The following is a 6,891-nucleotide window of genomic DNA, read 5'->3' on the forward strand; positions in this document are numbered from 1 at the left end:
GGATTCAGTTAATGTGTTTTTTATTCAAAAAAAAAATCAGCTGATTAGAGTTATGTTTTGGGAATCGGACTAGTCACAGGGTGTATTCAATGAAGCTCACAAGAGACATTTGTTATTCAGAATCAAAGTTCAATTTAATGCATTTGTATGTTTTGCATTAACTAAAAAGAACTTACAAGAGCTGTTTGTTCAGGAATCGGATTACACTGATTACACTTTGTTTTTGATTGTTCTTTAAAAAGATCCAACTGATATGAGTCATTTGTTGGGAAATTGCACTTCACTCAAAGCATTCACTAGCTGGCTCATTATTTTTTGCAGTATCGGTCTACACTGATTGATGATGCTATAAATTTCAATCTGTGGGTTTAATATTGCGGCAACACTGAATAGTAGCAAACACTGTCAAAATATGTTAGCACAGTTTTAGTAAGAATGAGTGTGCACTTAGTGAGAAAATCATTGACTTCCCATATTTTTAAGAGATTTAACCAGATCTGAATATGAACTGGTTCTTGGTTCCCAGCCCTATGATAACCAAACACAGTACAGCTGTTAGTACACACTGATTCCAAAGTCTTAAGACGAGAGCTCGGTCTACATTTAGGTGAATTTGAGCACTCTCATTTGTTTGATTGTTTACCCTGTTCACCGGTTTATTAAAGGAGCTCATAAAACGACCTGATTTTTATACTAAAATGTTTATGAATCACATAAAAGTTAAAGTCAAGGTTCAGCCAAAGAATAAAAGATCAATTCAAGACATCATGAGAGGTGTCTTAAAAGTAGTTTGATATTTATTTTGTTCGTTTTTTGCAATGGTTTTGGATTTTGTCTCTATATAATGAACAGAGCCAGCCAAGATTGCCATGCTCTACACAATATCAAACATATGACAAGTAGCTCAAAGAAAGTCTACATGTGAAAGGAATCATCTAGTGAGTTTAACTGTGCTTTACAATCCATTATTTTCTTGCCTAATTTTGAAAAGTCCTCAGAAAGAGTGTTGTCAGATGTTTTAGTAAATGTTGGCTGGGGGCTCAGCTTGTCAAAGCCAAATGTATAAAACCCCAAAGGAAGATGGTTTTGCTTTGACTACAGTGTTGTTATTTACCTAGGTTTCTGTGCCAATACTTCTTTCTCTGGTTTTAAAACTGTGCCCAAACTCCACTGAATGGAGTAGGCACAGATAGCTGAACATGCGACACCATACCATATGGGTTTATGTACACGGTATGTTAAATGGAGTGTCAAAAATAGTCAAAAGGTTCACTCATAGATGTCTGTCCAAAAATCAGTCAGACTATGCACTCAACCAATGCAATTTAACGTAATGCAATAGGTAGTGAGGTCATAACTCAGCATCTGACCTCATATTTCCTAACATTTGTTCCCCCTCTCTTTACATGGCTGTACACCATTTGTTTTATATTTGTTTGCATGTTGTGGAGAAATGGCTTTTCCAGCAGTGGCTCCAGCCGTGGAGAACTATGCCAGGTCAGGGTTGCCCATATCTGCTCCTAATTTACCCCGTACTGGGTTTAAAGAACAGAGTGCAATACTGGAACCATAATGTCTGATAGTCAGTCGAAGCGCATCTCCAAATAATGATGATCTGCAGGTTTCAATTTATTTATGCAAAAATACACAGCCCAGCTCATCTACATGTATTTGATAACATCAGGTTTGTAAACTCTCATTCATTTTGCTGAGGAGGACAAACTTATAAATCATACAAATTGTAGAATTAAACACCTTTGATTATATAAAGACACACACACAACCTACTTGTAAGGACCCATTTCCATTCTACGCTATAAAATTGTTTATCCATAATAGAGTCTATGTGGGCTGTACCTTTGGAAATAAATATGGTATCCAGACAAGGGTGTTGACTGGAGAGGTCATAAATTCAAAACCATGACATGAATCTATACACCTTGAGTTGGTGGTTGCACCCACTATTTATTTGACTGTGTGACAAATAAGGAAATAATGAGGAAACAACTGCCTTTCAAGTCTGACCTCTTGACTTCAGCTCATACCCTGGAGAACATCCCTGATATCTGTTATCTTATGACTTGAAGGCCCGAGGAAACTTCCAACTTGCAATATCTCAGACATCATGACAAATACAGCTGCATATGCATTCATTCAAATTCTAAAAGCTACCAACATCTGTATTTTAAAGGATTAACTAGAGATCAGTGTTTTGAGTGCTTGTGTCCACGTGTGTTATGGGTCAAACAATGGTTAAATTGGTGCTGATGTGGCTGTTTACTGTCTGTTTAATGTTGTTTACTGTCTGTTTACTATTCCCTGCTATTGTGTACCTGGCCTGAGAATATAGACTTCAAAACAGTGTCAGCACTCTGTAAATGATCAAGCACATTTCATAATGTTAGCACTGAGAAGCAGCCCAGTTTAAGAAAAACAGCTTGACATTGTCAGTGAAACTCCTTGAAGTTCAGGAGAATAAAAATAAATAACTCCAATACCATCAACATGACATGACTCAAGACAAGGGTCAAATGCTCATCTAAATACATTTATATAAATACAAATACGTGGGAGAGTGGTTTGTATATGTGTAGCTCTGTTTTGTAAGATCTATTTGCCTACCTTTACGAAAAAGAAGTTTATTCAAGTGTGCTATTAGTATACTTCTTTTAAACTACATAGTAGTATACTTAAAGTATGATGTAAAGTTCTCTTAAAGGGATAGTTCACCCAAAAATGAAAATGTGATGTTTATCTGCTTACCCCCAGGGCATCCAAGATGTAGGTGACTTTGTTTCTTCACTGGCAGTCTGCCCATTCTTCTTTAAAGGCCTCACACTCTGATTTATCAAATACACACTGTGACTGAGCTTATCTACATGCTCTAGTTTAATTTGTTCCTGTACTCACGCCTTTAAACATTAATGTTTATTTATTGTTGTACATGAAAGCTCACAAAACTACTCAAGCAGTAAACACTCCACATCCTATTAGCATGTGATTTATGCTTGTTGAAGAGAATTAGCGTAAACCTCATAGTAAGTCTCCATTGTGTTCTTGTTTGCAGTGAGCAAACAGACCAGACTCAATGTATTTTTAGTTTAGTGGTCTGCGCACGTAGAATCTTCTGAGTGGCGTGTTTGACCATGCGAAACCATCATCCTTCATTCGCTGTCAGACATAGAATTTTACTCTCCTGTAATTGCAGCCTAAATATTGTTGTTTTGGTTATTTTTTCCCCCCATCTGTGGAAATATAAAAATTGCAGGAGTGGAGAGGCTGGAGGAACAGGCAGAAGTTTGTTCTGAAGCATCTTTTTTGGCTTACCACAATAACCAGAGAGAGCCGGGGGATAAGGAGTGGCACCAAGGACACTCCAAATACAATAATCAAGGTAAAGATACAGAGCACATGACTAATTTTACTCAAACAACTGGACATGTCAAGTAGATATACTTTATAGCATAGTATGGACTATATACGTGTAGTATGGAACTCTGTCATTTGTTTTACAACCTGGTGAGATTTGAGAAAGTAATGCAACAAACAATCACCTCTTGGTCTCTTCATAAAAATATCCTAGTAAGATCTCAATAGCATTTCTTAAAAAAAAAACAAAAAAAAAAACAAGCATTTAGGTAAAGAATAATAGAATGCCCTCTTTTTTAAGTCATAGTGGATCTGGAAACATTTCATCCATACATTTTTCCATAGGGGTTTAAAGAATCGAGAACACAAATTGTTAAAGAGTTCTAAACTATGAACAAAAGCAACCAGATCTCATTTGAATGACAACATGACTAATTTATATTTGAAGCCAAAAATGATCTGAAAATTAAACAAAAAGAAAAAGATACAACACTGGTCTTTAATGAGGGAATGAACTACAGTCTCATGATGACACATTATGAATTATGTAATCAAATGAAAAAAATGTGAAAATTATACAGCTATTGACTTGTTGTCAAAGTTGGTGATTGTACATATAGAAACAATAGGCCTATAGTTGAAGTTTATCACAAAATATTCAGATATATACAAACATTTTGTTAGAAGTACAAGTATTATGATTTTTACATAATTGTTTAACAACCTCGGAGCTCACAGAAGGGCTGTCTTTAAAGGTTTATAAGTTCTAAGTTTATAAGGTAAAAACTCCTCTAGAGAGAAAACAAATGGTATTTTACCACGCAACCCAACTGCTGTGCCCTATTCATGACATATCATTGAATTATTGTCAATTAATGCACATGATGAAGTAATGTGATGTTAAGAGGAATGGCAGGTACACCTCAGATTTGCGTTAATTTTAAATAATCCAGAAATCCACCGTAAAATCCCCAATTTACATCACTCTCAAGTCATTTTTTCAGGTGTGTAGAACTTACACTACAGATTTCCCTTAAAAAGTCGCACACCACCAGTACTCTTTTAAAACAATTCGGTAAGAACATGACAAATTACTTCAAGTTACTTCAACAAGCCTGGAACTACTTCATAGCCTTGAAAAATTAATCCAATCAGAATCAAAATATAAGATATATGATTTAGAATTGCATACGTCATATATAATCTTGATATACATATTCTATCTATTTCACAATGACTAATTGTGTCTTTCTTAACACAGATCTCCAAAAGCCAAGAGTTTCTCATTGTTTTGTATCACTGAGCTCTGATTTCAAGGCACCACATGCACAGTTTAGATAAGTCGCCAATGAACTGAGTGTCTGAGTCTTGGTGGTCCGTGAGAGAAGAAGATGTGATATCGTCCCTAGTCGCCTCATACATCACAGCCTATCTGTTGACCCTGGGCTTGCTACTCTTTAAGAATTTATCTCCTGTGTGGTTACATGTACATCTGACCCTTTGACCACCCATAAAGTGAATGGCACTGTAACCTACACCCCTCTAGAGGATAAAGCTAGTCTTTGATCACACCAGGAGGCAGGGCCCATCTCAGCCCAGAGCGGGCTGCTTAGGGAGCCATTCTGGAGGTTGAGATTAAGAGAGGTGAACAGAGCTGAACATTAAAATTACTGGACAAATAAACAATGGGAAAGACAGTTATTCGTCACAGAAGTCTTCCCAGTTCTGAATGAACTGTTGGCAGGCCCTCTCTTTCTAGTTTTAGCTTGACAGGTTGGAATCAAAATGAAGGTTATTTTCTAGCAGTCCCACAGGTCATACTTAGTTATAATATATTGCTGAACTCTGTCAGCCATGGTCTAGTGGTGCCTTCCAACATATGATAGCACAGCTTAATATTTATGAGTTACTAGCATTTAAAGTGTTGAGGAATGCTAAGGATAGAATAAAATAAAATTAAATTAAATTAAATTAAATTAAATAAAATAAAATAAAATAAAATAAAATAATTTCTTGTTTTGAATAAATAATAACTTATAAATAATAAATTCAAAATGTTACAGGTGCACAAAGAAATGTAAGCAATTTTGTTAGTATAATGTCAGTAAATCTAAATGTATAAAAGTATAATTCACAGAGAGCATTTGTGATTGGCTAGCTTTCTGATTGGCAAAAAAATTGTGGGATGCTTTTTTTATTTGCTGTTTATCACAAAGGCTCAGGGTCTGGCTGGCTAGCGGGCTAATATATACATGTATTTTGACAAAAAAAAGGCAAGAAACGTTAGAAGAGAGAGAGAGAGAGCGACGGATGGATGGATGGATGGATGGATGGATGGATGGTTGGATGGATGGATTCACTAATATAGTGAAACAAACGTGTTTGTGTGTGTTACTTTCATCAGAAAGAACACTTGCATTATTTCACAGTCATGATGAATCACAAGTCCAATAACAAGACTTAAGGCATGATGTTTCATAAGCAGGCAGTGGACACAATTACAAATATAGACTGAATAAACTTCTCACTGGGCTCCTCTTTAATGACTAACCACATCTCTAATAGCCAAATGTCATAGTAGTGTGAGTGTAATATTCTGCTACAATCTTTTCTTTTACATTTGGTTTCAGCTAGAAAAGTCTCACTTATGGCTTATTAACAGAATCATGCAAAAGTATGTCCTCACAAAGCCAGATTTGGGTTACATGTCTACTGAATGTCTTACGTTTCTCCAGTGTGATGTTCTTTTAAACCCCATGGATTTCACTTTAGATTTTATTAAGAGGAGATTGCAAAATAATGTCCATCTATAAACACAATTTATGACACATGTATTGCTGCCAAAAGGTTTGTGGTATGTGAATTCTGTTATGGAGATTGAAGGAGCTGGTTGATGGTCTGTGTACAAGTTTAGTTGGAGTTAAAATGTCCATGTTGGACAGCAAGGTTTAGATTTAGGAACAAATGAGGATGTGCACATATTTCTTTTAATTTGATCAGGCTAAATTGAAGCCATCAAGCTTGAAGCAATGATCAAGCCTACTAGGATTCAAGACTTTACATTTACATAACCCAAGTTGGCAGTGTGACATTACTAACAAAGGAAGGGTCAGTGAGAATTGGACAGAATGAATGAGAAAAGACCATAAAAGAGAGAAGATCTTTGGTGAACAGAACTGAGGTTAAAGAGACTGGAAAAAGGAGGAGATGTGTTTCAACATGCTTTGGGAATTCCCAATGTAGCCCCCTGCTGGCCGGCCCGTCAATAGTATGAAAACACATGGACACACACACACACATTCTTTTCTTACTTGCTCCTTTCACTCTCTAAGATGATTTGCTTTCACTTTGTCAAATTAGTCCCCCTCTACCTCAGCTTTCTTACATTCACACGAGGTCTTGCAAATAGCAGCAGGCAGCATTAGCTGTGGGCCGAGTGGCAGTCTGGCTTTCTTCTCCTGTAGAGAGGCTAAAGAGACGTCTCTGGGCATCAACAGGAGGCCAATTCACTCTGACCCATTC

Source organism: Sinocyclocheilus anshuiensis, unplaced genomic scaffold, assembly GCF_001515605.1.
Source record: "Sinocyclocheilus anshuiensis isolate Anshui unplaced genomic scaffold, SAMN03320099.WGS_v1.1 scaffold1966, whole genome shotgun sequence".
Taxonomy (NCBI): domain Eukaryota; kingdom Metazoa; phylum Chordata; class Actinopteri; order Cypriniformes; family Cyprinidae; genus Sinocyclocheilus; species Sinocyclocheilus anshuiensis.